The sequence below is a fragment of the Amblyomma mixtum genome, chromosome 8 (genome assembly GCF_055824585.1).
Source record: "Amblyomma mixtum isolate Tamu chromosome 8, ASM5582458v1, whole genome shotgun sequence".
NCBI classification, from domain to species: domain Eukaryota; kingdom Metazoa; phylum Arthropoda; class Arachnida; order Ixodida; family Ixodidae; genus Amblyomma; species Amblyomma mixtum.
Window position 1 is genome coordinate 114,966,864 of NC_143019.1, and position 18,542 is coordinate 114,985,405.

Sequence of the window (18,542 nt, forward strand, 5' to 3'; positions counted from 1 at the left end):
TTTTAACGCGACACCGTTAGGGCCCCGTGTCACAGAAAAGCCGGTGTCGTCGTCGGCGTCACTTACCGTGAGCGAAATATCCCAGAAGCATTAATAAATAAAACCGAGTGTTCTCATGACCTATGTCATGAGAACACTTCTTGGCGTTTAGCGCTTTCGAGCTGCTTGATCTTATTCACGGTGCTTAGTCAGCGCCCACGCAGCTGCGGCTGCGCAGGAAAAGCGCCTGCATTGAAAGCCAAGTGTGCGTGAGACGTTGTACACTCTCGTTGGTCCCTACTGCCATGTGTGCTAGGCAACGATGCAGGGGCGCTTTTTCTGCATTCAAAGCTGTGACATCGGTGCAACGTTGAACCAACGTGTCAGGTCGTAGGCGATGAGAACACTTCCTGGTGTTGAGTGGGTTCGAGCTGATCGGTGCCTCGTCACGGTGCTCGATCAGCGTCCAGACCGATGCGGCTGCGCAGGAAATACGCCTGCGTTGAAAGGCAAGTGTGCGTAACACGTCGTACACTTTCATTTGTTCCTACTGTCAAGTGTGCTAGGTGACGATGCAGGGGCGCTTTTTGCTCATCCAAGGCTGTGACGTCGGTCCAAAGTTGAACCAACTTGCTTGGGTGGCATCCACCCAAGTGCAACCATACGGCTACAAAGGAAAGCTCTACAGCTTTTGTGGACACGACGAAGCATGGTGCATGAATGACGCTTTATTCAAGAAGGCGAGCGGTTATATATGCGAGCGGTTAGATAACAGAAATGGGGGCGGCTTCTGTCCGGCTAGGCGCGTGTGCATGACTGCATTACGTCACATCTCCCCTCTTTTTTTTATAGTCGAAACAAGCAGCGTTTTAGAACTCTGGCGCCGGGTATCTTTTTGGCGGTTGGCGCTTCCGTTCACTCCTGCGGAGTTGTATAGATTCAGATGGATGTCCCTGTGGTATCTTGGGCTCGCACAGCTGGCAGCGGCGCGGGTGTCTCGTGGTCTGGAGGCGAGGGAGGAGGAGCCGGATTGAGGTGTTCTCTTGTGCGCTGAAACTGTTGACCCCCTTCCGTTTTGACGATGTAGGCACGAGGAGTCTCAGCCCGCTGTACGACCGTGAGAGGGGACCATGATCTTGAGGGCACGTTGTACATAGTTGCCGTCGAGCCAGTGCGAAGCTCTGGAAGAGACCGTGTACCTCTGTTGTAGAAGCAGCGTTACTTGCTCCTGATGTCTTCTAGCCTTCGTCACACGGTCTTGGGTGGCACTGTTTGTGGCTGTAGGTGGCTGGTTGGTAGAGGAAGCAGCGTTCTTGTCTGTCGGCCCATGAGCCTCTGCACAGGAGACTTCAGAGATGAGTTCCGAGGTGAATTTCGGCACTCAAGCAATGCTGCACAAAATTCAGTGCTGCCGAAATGGAACCGCCTTAACAGCTTCTTAGTTTCCTGTACTGCTCTTTCTGCCATTCCATTCGAGCGGGTATAGTACGGACTAGACCGGACGTGTTGCGGGCCAATCTTATCGGCGTAATCTTTGAGCTGTTGGCTGCTGAAGGATGGTCCGTTGTCTGTGCAAAGTCGCCTTGGGAAGCCAGTGTTGCAAAGATGTCATTGCATGCTGCAATAACGTTGTTAGCTGACGGCGCTTGCACAAGCCTTATTTAAAAAAAGAAAGAGTAGAAGTCAACAACAACTAAGTACTCGGCACCGTCGTGATGATAAATATCAGCTCCTACTGACTCGCAGGGCAGAGTTAGTATCTCGTGACTTAACAGCAGTAGTCGCGCATTTCTTGATTTGTACTTTTGGCATGTTTAGCAGCGTTGAGCTACTTCCTCAATATCGCTGTTTATACTTGGCCGGACGACAACGGTTCGGGCGCGTGCCTTCATTTTTTCTTCTCCTGTGTGCGCAGCATGAAGTGAAACCAGTACCTCACTGCGCAGTCTGGCAGGAATGATAACGCGATTGCTCCGGAACATAAGGCCGGATTCAGTAAGCAGCTCGTCGCGGAAGCTTCAGTAGCTGCGTAGCTCGGGAGTGACTTCAGCCTTGTCAGTGGGCCATGCTGTGCTTGCATACTGGCGAAGTTTCACCATGCTTGGGTCACGGTCCGTCGCCCGCAGAACCTGCTCCAGGCGCCTGTTTGAAGCTTGAAGACAAGCGATAGTGTTAACGTAGAAATGCGCGCACTGTTGTACGAGCTGTGCTTTATTAGGAAAACACGATAACGCGTCAGCGATGAACAGTTGTTTTCCCGGAGTGAACTTGACATTTATGTGGTATTTTTGTAGGTCTAGACGCATACGCTGCAGGCGGAGAGGGTACTGGCATAATGGCTTCATGAAAACAATTTAGAGCGCCTTGTGATCAGATTCTACAATGACTTCTGGCTGCCCAAAAATGTAGCCTTTGAATTTTTCACAGCCGTGGACGATTGCTAGCATCTCTTTCTCTATCTGCGCGTACATTTGATGCGCTCCTGTCAGCGAGCGAGATGAGTAAGCTAAGGCGTGTCCATCCTGCATTATCACAGCGCCAATTCCGTTTTGGCTGGCGTCTACAGATAGGGTGATTGGTTTGCCCTTCTGGTAATATGCCAATATGGGAGCCATTGCTAGTGCTTCGCGCAGTGCTTCAAAGCTCTTTTGATGTCTGTCTTCCCAAACCCATGCGGCATTCTTTTTCAAAAGTTCTCGGAGCGAAGCTGTGAGCGTTGACATATTAGCAATGAAGCGGAAAACGAAATTCACCATACCCAAGAATGTCTGTAGCTCTTTCCGGTTGCAAGTGCCTGCACGTGGAAAATATTGTCACGACCAGAGGAGCCGTGAAGGTAGACGTCGGGAAGAACCCAAGACCGGGAGCCTTCTTTTAATTATGGAGCCAGCTTCCACGACACAGAACAGAACAGCGCGCCACGAGAGCCCACCGCCGCTTCGTCGTCGTCTTCGACTCAGCGCGGAGGCCGCGCGGCGCGTTGGGCGCGTGGCATTATTCCCCCCCGCGAAAGCAAACATCGTCTCGATGTGGAATGGGGTATGTACAGTGAGGGGAGGAGGAAAAAAAAAAAGGACTGGGGGTGAGGTGAACTATACAGCGCGCGCTAGATGAACATGCAGGGAGAGTCAAGTTCACACGTGGGACAAGCACGAGCCAAAGCCTTACATAACAAATACAGACAGTGCGCTGCAACACTTTATGTAGATGCGGCAGAATACAAAAATACCAATGCCTTTGCAATTGTGGTTGTGAACGAGAATGGCGACGAAATCGTCTCGGCGACAATCAAAACGAAATCCTCTGAAACGGCAGAAGAGGCGGCTATAGACCTCGCCCTAGCACATACCCAAGGGAGCATCATCCTCAGCGATTCCAAAATGGGTATCAATAATTTCGCTAAAGGGCGAATTACAAACACCTCCCTTAGAATCCTTAACGCAACCAAATTCTCACCAAATTATTCCGAATTGATATGGGTCCCAGCCCATTCGGGGAATCCGGGGAACGAGGCAGCCCACAATAAAGCCCGAGGTTTCGTCGACCGGGCAGTGGATGAGTCTGGCTCCCTGAATTTCACGAAGGACTCCATGATCACATATCATGATCTCACCAATCATTTTAAATTAGAGAGGAGAATTTTCCCCCCTCCAGACAAAAGACTTACTAAAGAACAAGAGGTTACGTGGCGTCGTCTACAGACGAGATCGATAGGCACCCCATCACTCCTCGCGCACATTTATCCAGATCTTTACAGCCAAAACTGCAAACACTGTGGCCAACGTGCTACCTACGATCACATCCTGTGGGACTGCAAAATAGAGCCACCTCCGGGTGATCTAGTTACATCTCCTTCTCTCGAGCGGTGGGAGACCGTGCTGGCTAGCTCTGACCCCAGAACGCAAGTTTTGGCGGTGGAGTGGGCTGACAAAGTCGTCGAGGGCTATGTACTCTCGACCACTTAACGCGACCTCTTGCCAAGCTCTTCCCGGCGAATAAAATGTTTTACAATCACACGTGGGGTAAGGGGAAAAGGTACGAAACAGCGTGAACACAGCGCTCAGTCACGCGAAAAGTACGGCTTTAAGCGCACTACATGCACGATTTCAGGCCGTTGACGCTGAGGGCCGGCGACCACAGTTCCATGGGGGACAACTTCGTAGTTGACGCTGTTCAGGCGGCGCAGGACTCTGTACGGGCCAAAATATCTATTTAAAAGCTTTTCGCACAATCCCTTGCGGCGCACTGGTGTCCACACCCACACGTGGTCGCCCGGCTCGTAGTGCACGTCCCTGTGCCGAAGGTTATAGTGTCGGGCATCGGCGGATTGCTGGACCTTGATGTGCAAGCGGGCCAGCTGACGGGCCTGCTCTGCTTGCTCCACGAAGTGGCCAGCTTCAGGGGGAAGCTCTGCGTCGCCGTACGGCAGCATGGCGTCTAGCATCATGCGGACCTCTCTGCCATACACGAGACGGAACGGGGTGAACTGGGTGGTTTCCTGCGTCGCGGTATTATATGCGAAGGTGACGTACGGCAAGACCTCATCCCAGGTTTTGTGTTCAACGTCGACGTACATCGAGATCATGTCCGCCAATGTTTTGTTGAGCCGTTCCGTTAGACCATTGGTTTCGGGATGATACGCTGTTGTTGGTCGATGAGCAGTATGGCTAAGCTCTAAGATGTCACGTAGGAGTCGGGCTGTAAACGCCTTGCCTCGGTCAGTAATGATGGCCGATGGGGCGCCGTGTCTAAGCACGATGTCGTGCATAAAGAAGTGGGCAACTTCGGCGGCAGTACCTCGCGCAAGGGCCTTCGTTTCAGCGTAGCGGGTCAAGTAGTCTGTGGCGACTACGATCCACTTGTGGCCGGACGACGAGAGAGGAAATGGCCCCAGAAGGTCCATGCCGACTTTGTCGAATGGTATTTGTGGCGGCTCGATGCACTGAAGCAGTCCAGGAGGCTTGAGCGCGGGTTTTTTCCGCCGCTGGCATTGCCAGCATGTCCGGACATAATGCCTGACACTTGAAGTTAGGTTGGGCCAGCAATAGTTCTGCCGGATTCGGGATAAGGTGCGGGTAACTCCAAGGTGGCCGGAAGTCGGTTCATCATGGCAGGCAAGGAGGACTTCATCCCGCAGATCAGACGGTATGACGAGCAGGTAAGTTGTCGGACTTGAAGTAGAGTTCTTTTTATAAAGCACCCCTCTCCGCAGGCAGAACGAGGATAGTCCACGAGCTAGGTTTCGTGGTATTTCAGGGCACCCACCTTCGAGATGTTCGATGAGCAGACGGAGCTCGGCGTCGGCACGCTGTCTGGAAACGAGCTCAGATGTGCTGACCGCTCCAAGGAAGCTATCATCGTCGGTGGTGTCTTGCGGAGGAGGTTCGACGGGAGCGCGTGACAAGGTATCAGCGTCGGTGTGTTTCCGGCCTGACTTGTAGGTGACGGTGAAATCGAATTCCTGCAGGCGTAATGCCCAACGTGCTAGGCGGCCGCAAGGGTCCTTTAAATTTTTCAGCCAGCACAGCGAGTGGTGGTCGGTGACGATACGAAACGGTCTGCCATAGAGGTATGGGCGGAACTTGGCGGCGGCCCAGACTACCCCTAAACATTCTTTTTCCGTGGTAGAGTAGTTCAACTCAGCACGCGACAGTGCGCGGCTGGCGTAGGCAATTACTTTGTCGACACCGTTTTGCCGCTGAACTAGAACGGCGCCAAGACCGACGTTGCTCGCATCCGTGTGCACCTCCGTATCGGCATCTTCGTCGAAATGTGCCAGGATGGGCGGTGATTGGAGCAGGCGTCATAACTCGTCGAAGGCACTCTGTTGTTCGTTGCCCCAGGAAAATGACGTGTCATCACGGGTTAGGAGCGTCAGAGGACTGGCGAGCTGGGCGAAGTTTCTAATGAAGCGGCGATAATAGGAGCACAGGCCCAGAAGATGGGGCCGCGCGGCGCACGACGTCCGCGTACGTGACTGGCTGGACAGGAGTCGGGTACGGCGCGGGATCGTATGGGGTCGGTTGCGGCGCCGGCACAGCTGCAGCGTCTTGTGACCTGAGTGCCTGTCGGACTTCCTCGCGGATGACGCTGGTGACGGAATCGACGCGAGGGGCAAAGGTGGCTTGAAGGTGCTGCAGCTCCTCGCGGACCACGGAACGGATGAGTTCGCGAAGGGAGTCCGGATTCGTCCTGGGATCATGGTCGCACCGGTCCAACGTTGATAGAGTCGACGTTTGGCGCAGTTCCCGGTCGTACTGATGGGATCTTTGCCGCAGCAATTTCTCCATGTGCACGGCGTCGGCCAGGAACTCCGCGACGGTGTTGGGCGGGTTCCGCACGAGGCCGGAAAAGAGCTGGTCTTTTACGAAGCGGCGGTGGGCTCTCGTGGCGATATATTCCAGAGTCCCTGGATCCAAGCTCAACCCGTCGCGTGTCAACACGTGGCCTAGGTACTTGACGGATTCCTGCAAGAAATTACACTTCTTTTTGTTCAGTTTCAAGTTGTGCTCTTGACATCTTGTCGGCACATTGACAAGATTTGCGTCATGCTCTTCTTTAGTTCGACCCGAGACTAGAATGTCGTCCATTACGACTGCTGTGCCAGTGAGACCTTCTAGTACTTTGTGCATGGCGCGCTGAAGTATTTCCGGAGCCGAAGAAATGCCGAAAGGCATACGTAGGAACCTGTAACGACCGTACGGAGTGCTCATTGTGCAAATTTTGGAGCTTTCCTCATCCAGTTTTATCTGCCAAAATCACGTAGCGGCATCCAAAGTCGAAAAGTATTGTGCTCCACACAGAGACGGTGCAATGTCTTCTAGCGTTGGCATAGGATAATGTTCCCTCAGCAGCGCTTTGTTCAAATCAGATGGATCGAGACATATGCGTACCTTGTCGTTCTTTATGACGGTAACCATGTGGCTGGACCACTCGGTTGGCTCGGTCACCTTGGAAACTACTCCGGCTGCTTCCATGCGGTCCAGTTCCGCCTTTACTCTGTCCGCGACTGCGAATGGAATCCGGCGTGCTGCTTTGACCACTACTTGGGAACCTTGCTTGAGCTTCAGGTGGTAGACGACACCCTTGAGCTCGCCTAATCCGGAGAGGACGTCTTCATACGGCTTGACTACGTCGTACATCTCTTGGTGCTCCAGTGAAGCAATTCGGCGAATCAAGCCCAGCTTCTCGGCAACTGAGCCGCTAAGAGTCACGGGTATGTCGTCTTCCATTACGAAGAATGTCGTTTCAAATGTTCCCTCGGGTCCGGCCACATGAAGGTGACTACGTTTCGTTGCTTTTTTCTGAAAGCCAAAAAACGTGTGCAGCACGACAGCGCAGTTTTCGGGTTGCTTTTGAGTTATCTTCTGCAGCTGGCTGCGTGATGTGACCGAGCAATTGGCTCCTGTATCAAGCTTGCAGGCAACGGGCGTTTCTTCTATTTTCACGAGTGCAGTCCAGCGGTCGTCTTTCTTGCTGCTTTGCGATAAAGTTTCCACCCAGAAATTATCTGCCTGTCCGTCTGAATTCGCTTCTAGTGACGCCACTTTTTGCTCTTTCACGCAGAGGTTAGCGCGCTTCGTTTTGCACGCAGCTGCAAAATGATTTCTTTTGCCACATTTTAAGCACGTGCGTTCCGTTGCAGGGCATGTTTCACTGTTGTGAACACGAGCACATTTGTTACAGCGACTTTTCATTTGGAGGACTGCATTGACCTCCACTTGACGGTTCTTGCTGGAGTGTATTTCTTCACTTTGCTCTTTGCCGTGCTCCCGAGCTCGACATATTTCAACAGTTTTGGCTAAGGAAGCATTTTCTGAAAGAAGTGTTTCTTGAAGTTGCTTCTCTCATTCTGAGAATGATTCTGCTTCTTAGCATGCGTTCTTCCAGCTCACCGAATTCACAGATTTTTGCTAGTACATGTAGCTCCGTTAACAAATCATTAAAATGTTCGTCTTCCTTCTGGTCCCGCTTTCCAAATAGAATCTCGTGATAGGCTAGGTTTACTGCTGGTTTGTAGAACGCTTCAAACTTTCGCTACAGTACAGCAATGTCGCTTTTATCCTCTCCAGTCAAAAATACAAAAGTGCTGTACGTTTTGCGTGCGTCTTCTCCAATACTGATGAGAAAAATGGCTGCCTGTACTTCTTTCGGTTGTTGGTCCAAGTAGGTTGCAGTTGAGAACAGCTCGACCTCTTGCCTCCATGCTTTCCAGCTATGCCGGACATCTCCCGCTGTATCCAGGGCCCTCGGTGGTGGCAGCAGCGAAGTGACTGGGGCGGCAGGCTGGGGGCGGTGCTGCTCGGGGGCTTTCATGGCTCTGGTCCGATGCGATTACCCGGGTCTCCCGTATTCCCGTGCTTCTGCCGTCGGTTACGTTGCCCGGTTGCGTTGCGCGGTCGCTGACCGGCCACTTCTGACACCATGTGGACACGACGAAGCATGGTGCATGAATGACGCTTTATTCTAGAAGGCGAGCGGTTATATAGGCAAGCGGTTAGATAACAGACATGGGGGCGGCTTCTGTCCGGCTAGGCGCGTGTGCATGACTGCATTACGTCACAGCTTCATCAGAACCTTCATAGTGAAAGAAGAATTCGTCCTGGTCCAGGGTTCGAAACCGAGAGCACCGCTTCACCGGAGCAGTCGCTCTACTAATTGAACTAACCTGGATGGCAAGCGTATGGTACGGCGAGAGCGAATTGATAACTCGAATTAGGAACAGTGTTGGTCAAATGCTTAGGGGAATCCACCAAGGTGGATTAGATTTGTAATAATAGAGTAATTACTCATTTACATCCACCCAAGCTCAGCCATACGGCTACCATTGAAAGCTATACAGGTGTCTCAGAAACTTCGCAGTTAAAGACAAATTCGTTCTGGTCCGCGTTTCTTACCCGTGAGCACCGCTTCACCGGAGCAGTCGCAGTAACAGTTGAGCTAACCTGGACGGCAAGCTTATGGTAGGGAGAGAGCAAATTGATCAATAACTCGAAGGGGAAACTGTGTCGGTGCAATGCTTAAGGGAATCCCCCAAGGTGGCGCAGATTTGTAATAAGGAAGTAATTACTTATTGACGTCCACCCGATCACAGCCATACGGCTACAAATGAATGTTACACAGCTTTCTAAGAAACTGCTTAGTGAAAGAAAAACTCGTCCTGGTCCTGGGGTCGGACCCGGAAGCGTCGCTTCACTGGAGCAGTCGCTCTACCAATTGAGAAAACCTGGACGGCAAGCTTATGGTAGGGCGAAGAACGCTCAGTGGAATCCCCCAATGGGGCGCATATTTGTAATAAGGGAGTAATTACTCAGTGCTGGGATCCGGGGCAAGCTGGCCCCAGAGCCACCAAGAAACTTCGTTATCGTCACCTAATTTCGATCTCTTTTCGCTCCATGCACGAACGGAGCATGTCGTTTGCGTCTACAGGCCACAACAATATCTACAAGGAAGTCAAAACCTGGCGGAGCATAGAAAAGCCGTTGTAAAACGCCGGTGTCTATTCGTAGATCACTATGCCTATACAGGAGCTGCATTTGGGCTCTGATCGACTCGAAATTGAGAACAGAATCATGAAAATAGGTGTATTGCGCAAGAATCTTCTTCTGTCACGTTGTAGTGACGGCAGTCCAGCGATCAGGAAGACACCAACAAGAGTTGCTAACGAAGCTCTTTATTAGGGCTGACTTGCGCCCGCAAAAGAACTGAATCACTCGGCGGCGGCGTAGAAAGAGAGGTGTATTTTTTCGAAAGGAACAAAAACACGAAACAAAACAGTTGAACTAAAGTCTGATCATTCAAGCACATGCGCAGTGCCGCTGCACCGAGCACGTCAGTACGCGTAAGCAACAAACGTGCTCGTCATTCGTCGAACTACGAATGCCCGCTGCTCGCGGCATCGTTAAATTTAAAGCCAGCAAGGAAACTTCGAGATAACAGGTCGAGATGATGTGAAGTAACCTGGAAACACGTTGACGCAGCTCGGCATGGCTTTGATCAATCGAGATTTGTCCGGTCGCTTCTCCCGTCACGAACAAAAATGATAACACCCCTTTCCTGCGGCCTTGCGCGAACGGACGGACAGTACCATGATACGTGGCTTACCCCCTCCCAAAGAAGCATCGTCTCGATGCTTGAAAATGAAAATAAACACGGAGAATCCAAACTTCGAGTCCTTTAGCGTTCATAATATGGCTTCAGGCGTACGACATGTACGACTTCCGGGCGTGTGCGGCGTCGCTGGGATGCTGTCGTGCCGTCGGGGATGACTTCATAGTCGAGGTCACCGATGCGACGGAGAACCCTGTACGGGCCAAAGGAGCGTCGCAGCAACTTTTCACTCAATCCACGGCGGCCAACTGGCGTCCATATCCAAACACGATCACCTGGCTTGTAATGCGTGTCTAGTCGGCGCAGATTGTAGCGTCGGGCGTCTGCGTGCTGCTGGTCTTGAATGCGAAGCCGCGCAAGTTTTTGGGCTTCCTCGGCGCGATGAAAGTAGGCGGCGACGTCGAGGTTGTCTTCGTCGGAAACGTGCGGAAGCATTGCGTCGAGTGTCCTCCTGGGCTTCCTGCTGTATACCAGCTGGAATGGGGTAAACATGGTTGTCTCCTGGACGGCAGTATTATAGGCGAAGATCACGTAGGGCAGAATTGAGTCCCACGTCTTGTGTTCGGCGTCGATGTACATAGAGAGCATGTCTGCGATGGTCTTGTTCAGACGCTCTGTGAGTTCGTTGGTTCGTGGATGATAGGCAGTTGTCCTCCGATGGCTTGTCTGGCTGTAGTTTAAAATGGCTTGCGTCAGCTTCGCTGTAAATGCCGTTCCTCTATCTGTGATGAGCACTTCGGGGGCGCCGTGTCGCAGGAGAATTTGTTCGACAAAAAATTTTGAAACTTCTGTTGCGATACCACTAGGCAACGCTTTTGCTTCGGCGTAGCGGGTCATGTAGTCGGTGGCCACGATGATCCACATGTTACCTGATTTTGAAGTCGGAAAGGGGCCGAGGAGGTCCATCCCCATTTGCTGAAAGGGCTTAGTTGGCGGTGGTATCGGGTTCAGGAGTCCGGCTGGACTAGTCGGAGGCGTTTTTCGTCGCTGACACTCACGGAACATTTTCACGTAATGGGAAACGTCGGTAGCTATCCGCATCCTATAGTACTTCTCCTGGATGCGGTGCAACGTGCGAGCAATCCCGGGATGCCCATCATTCGGCTCATCATGACATGCCCTGCATAATTTCTTGCCTGAGATTTTTGGGCACGACAAGAAGATGCAGTGTCCTGTTGGGCGCAAAGTTCTTATTCAGGAGGACATTATTCTGAAAGACGAAGGACGACAGTTGGCGTTTGAACCCTCGGGGAGGCGATGCGGTCTTGCCTCTCAAATAATCAAATAGGCTTTGCAACTCAGGATCTGAGCGCTGCTGCCGCGCGAAACTGCTGGCGCTTACCGGTCCTAAGAAAGCGTCGCCGTCTTCCTCGTCCGGTGCTGCGTCGACGGGGGCTCGCGACAAGCAGTCTGCGTCGGAATGCTTCCGGACAGATTTGTAGACCACAGTTATGTCGAATTCTTGAAGGCGCCGGCTCCAACGAGCAAGGCGGCCGGAGGGATCTTTCAGATTGTCAAGCCAGCACAGAGCATGGTGATCGCTCACAACCTTGAATGGTCGTCCGTACAGGTAGGGTCGAAATTTAGACGTCGCCCAAATAATGGCGAGACATTCTTTCTCGGTGGTTGAATAGTTGGCCTCGGCTTTCGACAGTGAACGGCTAGCGTACGCGATAACTTTCTCCTGTCTTCCATTTTTCTGAGCGAGGACCGCTCCTAAGCCCACACTGCTTGCATCGGTATGGATTTCGGTTTCGGCGTTTTCATCAAAGTTCCCGGGCACAGGAGGGGACTGTAAGCGGCACTTCCGCTCTTTGAAAGCTTCGGCTTGCGACGTTTTCCATTTAAAAGGCACGTCCGCCTTGGTAAGTTGGGTCAAAGGCTCAGCGATGCGCGAAAAGTTCTTGACGAATCGCCGGTAATACGCGCACAATCCAAGAAATCTGCGTATAGCTTTCTTATCATTAGGCTGTGGGAACTCTGCGATCGCAACCGCCTTCTGAGGGTCTGGGCGAACTTAATCCTTGCTTACGACGTGATTGTCAAAAATCCAGGCGCTAACCTAAAAACGACACAGAGGGGACGCAGCGCTTACTCGCAACTACAAGAATTTTTATTCGGAACCTTCTACATATACAACAAAAACGAAAACAAAACCCAGAGTAATCACAGGCCACATGCCGACCGATGTGCAAGAAAAGATTGCCTCGCTGTTTCAGAAAACCCATCTCATTGCTAGACAAGCCAACCGACGGGTCACTAACACATGTATGCCCCATTTCCGCGATATGATTGGCTTCAACTATCTCTCGCGTTACACGATCTCGGTGACGAAAAAGAACACCCGTTTTGGAAAAAATGGGAGAACATTTCTTCTTGTTCTCGCTGCAGCTTCGACAGTGCAGAACCATATTGTTTGAAGTGTCACCTTTTTCCATATCTCCGGCATGTTCCATTAACCGCACATTCAAACATCGACCACTCTGGCCTACGTACACTTTTCCGCACTACAGGGGGACCTTGTACACTGTGCCCACTTTGCACGCTACGTACGGTGTTCTGTGTCTGACAACACAACCGCCATTTCTTTTCTTCGCGCCCTGCTCTGCCTTAGCTTCTATCGCATGGCATAACGTTGACAGTTTTTTGGGAGCCGAAAACATGACACGAATGCCATACCTGCCAGCAACTTTCTTAATCCAATGTGAAAGTCGATGCACATGCGGTACAATCACGGGTTTGCTGTCTTCTTCTGTCTTGTAGTTTTTCCGCTGGCCCTTTACCCAGCGGATAACCTTCTTGCTGGCTCTGCCGATCCCGTGGCGTGAATATCCGTTGTTTCCCATCTTTCCACCTGATATTCGACGCTTTCCTTGATGCGATGGTGGCACGACTTTGATGCTGCTGACTTTAAACACGAGACCGCGATTCCATCCTTGATGATCTTCGAATGTGCTGACGCAAAATTCAACAAGCTTTTCGCGGAACGCGGACGGTAACTCCAACAAAGATGGTCCGGGTTCTTAATCAATCGAAGGTCCAGAAACTGCAGCTCTCCCACACTTGGAATCTCGTGCGTGGACTTGAGGCCCATACGGCTATCCTGAAACATTTTCACGATGTCTATTACCCTGCGTACGAAGCTGTCACAGTTGTCGATCATGATTAAATAGTCATCAACGTACCGAAAGGCCTTCCGAAACAGGTCAGCTGAATTTAGCTCTATCTTCTTGTTCACACAGCCTAAAACATGCTACTAAGAGCAGGAGCTAACCTAGACCCAATGCACACCCCTGCGCGCTACACGAAAAAACGGTCACCATAACCAATTACTGTAGACTTCAAACAGAACGACAAAATTTCCAGGAAGGACTCAAGGGGCGCACCGCACCTTTCAATAAACCCCTTTTCATTATTGTCAACAGTGATGCATGAATGGACGCACCTCATTAACACGTTGTGCGGCATTACGACGTGACCAAGGAACAGCAGCTCCTCGTAGGCGAAGTTTCAGTGTTAGTCCTGAAGACTGGATAGTTTCCAGCACTACTGAAGCCTTCTGAGATGGTCTTCAAAGCTTGAGGAGAAGACAACAACGTCATCTAAGTAGACTAGACAAATTTGCCACTTCAAGCCTGCGAGCACTGTATCCATTACTCGCTGGAACGTCGTTGGGGCAGAGCAGAGGCCGAATGGCATCACCTTGAACTTGAAGAGTCCGTCTGGTGTGATGAACACAGTCTTCTCGCGATCTCTATCGTCGACTTCAATTTGCCAGTAGCCGCTCTTCAGATCCATCGATGAGAAGTACTTAGCCTTGCGTAGCCGATCTAATGTGTCGTCGATGCGGGGGAGGGGGTAGACATCCTTCGTCGTAATGCTGTTCAGGCGGCGGTAACCGACGCAGAAGTGAAGGGTGCCGTCTTTCTTTTTCACTAGGACAACTGGTGCTGCCCAGGGGCTCCTTGATGGCTGGATGACGTCGTCACGTAGCATTTCCTCTACTTGCTTGCGGATAGCTTGGCGATCTATCGGCGATACGCGGTAGGGACTCTGCCGCAGTGGTCGGGCTTATTCGTCTGTGACAATGCGGTGCTTGGCAAGGCGGGTTCGTTACACATTCGATGCTGATGAGAAGCAATCGCTGTACCTTTGAAGAAGACTGCGTATTTGGTCTTGTTTGCTCCGGGTTAATGCCGGGTTGATGTCGAACGTGGGTTGATGGCCTTGGTAAGATGGTTCTGCGGGTTGGTCGGGTAGGGCAAATATGTCTCTGATGTCTGGCAGCTCGTCGAGAAAGGCAATCGTCGTACCTTTGTTTAGATGCCGGTATACTTCGGTGAAGTTGGTTAGCAGCACCTGGGCTTGGCCATTTCGGCTTTTGGCGAATCCCCATGCGACGCCCAATCCTCGATCCAGGAGTAACTGGGTGTTCCCCTGGATGACGCCTTCGGCATTTTCGATGTCTCCAGTACCTATGCAGGCGAGGACACTTGATCGGGGTGGCACGCTCAATGCTTCGTCGAGGACGTTTAAGGCAACGTGATGAGTCGCGCTCGTCGCAACAGGTATGGCTTTGTCCGTGGAAAGCTTGATCGATTTAGATCGAAGGTCGATGATCGCTCGATGATCATTCGGGAAGTCTGATCATTCGGGAAGTCCATTCCCAAAATCACGTCTCGCGAGCATTGCTGTAGGATCAGGAAGGTTGTCGCATAGGTTCTCCCGTTTACAGTAACTCTCGCGGTGCAGCGTCCTGACGGCGTAACCAGGTTGCCACCTGCGGTGCGGATCAGCGGGCCATCCCAAGTTGTTGTTGCCTTCCTGAGTCAGAGAGCGAGTGGCCCACTCATGACGGAGTAGTCAGCTCCGGTGTCCACCAAGGCAGTAACCGTGTGACCGTCGACCATAACTTCAAGGTCACTTGTTCGAGTTTTCGTATTGCACGTTGTCTTCGGTGTACGATCTCGGCTTTGTCGGACAGTGAGACTGCGGTGGGCGTACTCCGACGTTACTTCTCTTGGCGGTGGTATAAGGTTCAAGTCTGGTCGCGTCGTCGTCGTCAGTGTTGTCGTCGTAGTTGAGTCGTCGTAGTCTTGTGTTTTCGTCGATGAAGGATCTTTGATCTTGCGCTCAGAAGAAACCTCACCTCCAGAGGCTGCTTTATTCAGTTTAACCTTCGAGGGCTGGGGGAGCGTCCACGCATCGTGTAACCTCGGCTAGGAGATACAAAGCGTGGTGAAGATGGCGACGGGGAACGTCATAGGCGGCTCGGCGCTGAGCATCCTTCCCGACGCAAAAACTCCTCGATGTCGGCTGGTCGCTGGCCGGGTCGTGGTCGTGGAGCGTCGTAAGAGAACCCTCGGATGCCCAGTCTTCTGTATGGGCATTGCCGGAGGACGTTACCGGCTTCGCCACAGTGGACGCATAGTGGGCGCCGCTGGTCGGGAGTTCTCCACTCGTCGCATTTCCTCTTCTGTGCGCGACGCTCGTAGGACGGGCGGGTTGGGGCGAGAGGGTGGCGGTCCAACGCAGCTGGCTGAGGGCGATTGGGGCTTGGGTCCCGTCGTCGAGGTGCAGGACGGCGCACAGCTGCGGCGTAAGTCATGGCTGTCGGCTGCAGAGGCTGCGTGGTTGTCGGCGTCACACCGAAGGACTGTTGAACCTCATCCCGGATGACGTCTGTGAGCGATGAAAGGTGCGGACGCGTTCCCGTTGGCAGCAATCGTCGGACCGCTTCTCGCACAATTTCACGTATAACCTCCCGCAGGTTATCGTTGTTAGCGGTGTCCATGCAGCTTGCTGACAAAAAGCGCTGCTGGCGGTCATACTGGCGGGCTCTGGCATCAAGAGTTTTTTTCCATGGTGGATGCCTCTTCGACGAATTCCGCGACGGTTTTGGGTGGGTTCCGTACGAGGCTCGCAAAGAGTTGCTCTTTGACTCCTCGCATAAGAAGCTTTACTTTTTCTTCTTCCTTCATGTCTGCGTCGGCACGCCGGAAGAGACGCTTCATCTCCTCAGTGTACATTGCAACGGTCTCGTTTGGATGTTGTATGCGAGACTGTAGCAGCTGCTGGGCTCTCTTCTTTCGCACGACGTTCGTGAAAATCTTCAGAAGCTGCTCCTTGAAGGTTTTCCAGTTCGTGAGGCTAGCTTCCTCATTTTCAAACCAGATTCTTGCTGGTCCCTCCAAGGCGAAGAAGACGTACCTAAGTTTCGTACCATCATCCCAGTTGTTGAACACAGCCACACGGTGGAACTGTTCCAGCGGTTCTTCGGGGTCGGCGCCAGGCGAAGCGTCGAATGTTGGTGGTACTCGGGGCTGGTGAAGAATGATTGGAGTCGTCGTATGGGGCAAGCTCACGGTGGACGTTGCTACTGGTTTTCGCTTCCGGGTAGGGTCCGGCAGTGTCGCGAACTAAGGTGCGCCCCTAGCAGGCGTCGGATTGCGCGGTGGACTGGAGTCAGTTCTTGCGGTGAATGACTCAGAGGGCTGGCGTCACGACTTGTAGGGGGTGTCCGGAATATAGAAGGGTACTCAGCACCTCCACCAGATGTCACGTTGTAGTGACGGCAGTCCAGCGGTCAGAAAGACACCAACAAGGCTTGCAAATGAAGCTCTTTATTTGGGTTGACTTTCGCCCGCAAAAGAACTGAATCACTCGGCGGCGGCGTAAGCAACAAACGTGCTCGTCAGTCGTCGAACTACGAATGCCCGCTCCTCGCGGCATCGTTCAATTTAAAGCCGGCAAGGAAACTTCGAGATAACAGGTCGAGATGACCTAGAGTAATCTGGAAACACGTAGACGCAGCTCGGCATGGCTGTGATCAATCGAGATTAGTTCTTTCGCTTCTCGCGTCACGAACAAATATGATAACACCCCTTTCCTGCGGCCTTGCGCGAACGAACGGACACTACACTGATATGTGGCAATATCTTGATAGCGGTGAACTTCAGAAAGTGAGGAACGGCTGAGAAACCTCAAGGTCGTGTCAGAAACTTGCCAAGGTCGTGTAGGGCGCAATCTCTACGTACGACGTGACTGAGGGTTACTTGCTTAGAGGTGCCGAAGCGACATATTTTCAAGTTTAGATGAAGAAACGCAGGTGTCAGGTTTGTCGGGTGCGTCGGAAAACTGGCGAAGACGACGATATCGTCCGGATTGCGGGCATCGATATATGATTTAGGGCTGCGCAACAAGCTATTCATCATTCTCTGCGGAGTTAAAGCGTGCAAACGAAATTACGCTGAATTCGTAGACTCAGTCCGGGTTGGCAAACGCTGCCTACGGGCAACCATGTGCAGCCATGTGAGGTAGGCAGAATCCATTGCGAACAGCCATGAACCTAAAGAATGTTGCGTATTGCAAACTATAGAGAGGATCGTCGGTGCTCGGGGCACGACAAACGTCCCTACGCTTAAATTTAATAAGACGAAGATAGTCCATAAAAAAAACTTGCACCATGCTCTTTCTTCACGAAGGCAACATGTGACACCGTGGACGACAGACGGCTGAATTATACTGCGCGAAACATGACGTCGACTTTTCCAGCGATGACACAGCGCTCAGCAAATGACATAGCTGCAGGCAGTGGTGCAGACGATGACGAGCAGTGGTGTTGAGGCTGGAACCGTCACTCGTCGTCGACCCAGAGAAGCTTGCGTGGTGCCAAAACAGGAGCGGTGGTGCTGAAGCCCAAGAAGACGTTTATAGTGGCTCGGCCCGAGCGCGCTTTCTATTCAGCTGCGAGCAATATTTAAAATATTGCATTCACGTGGGTCTGACGTCGCACGGGTATGTGTTGGGACGTCAGCCAGGCCACTTGGAGAACAATTATCAACGTCACAGCTGAACAGACGGTGGATGAGCTAAATACGGCCGACGCGATCTACAAGAAGGAAAGTTACTGGAAGCAAAAGGGGATTGAGTATAAAAAGTGCACTTTTTTCCATTGTACGCGCCGATGACAGGAGCAAAAATGGTGTGCGTGGGCAGTAGGAAACAAAATGTTGGGGGAAGAACGGAAAAATGGCATCAGGAGTAGATGAAAGGAGAACGAGAAAAGGTGTGACTCTTAGAATATTGGTGCTCTAAGCGACGGCGAAATTTGAGTCACCATATTGGCCATATTGGCCCGTGGCAATGAGGCATATGAGGCATGAGGCTGAGTTAACCGGGTAGAAAATCCCGGCTGGTTATCTCGAATAACAATTGCGTACTAAGATGACCACGTTTTCAAATGCCAAAGGACCTGGCCAAAACTAGTGGACGGCTAGCACTATGCATATGTGAGAGAAGCCAACAGCCACAGAAACAAAGGGGCCCAGGGGATTTTTAATTTATTTATTTTTTGGTGTTGATCAATTTATATTACTGAATATGCTATCGCTTAAAGCTAATTGATTAGAAAAGCAGAAAAAACAGCCACATGCCGCCGGTCAGATCCGAAC

At 51.9% G+C, this 18,542-nt stretch overlaps 1 pseudogene; it reads right to left on the minus strand.

Moving 5' to 3' along the window:
• Nucleotides 1-848: 848 nt before the first annotated feature.
• On the minus strand, nucleotides 849-8,207 carry LOC149334030 (uncharacterized; annotated as a pseudogene).
• Nucleotides 8,208-18,542: the final 10,335 nt, after the last annotated feature.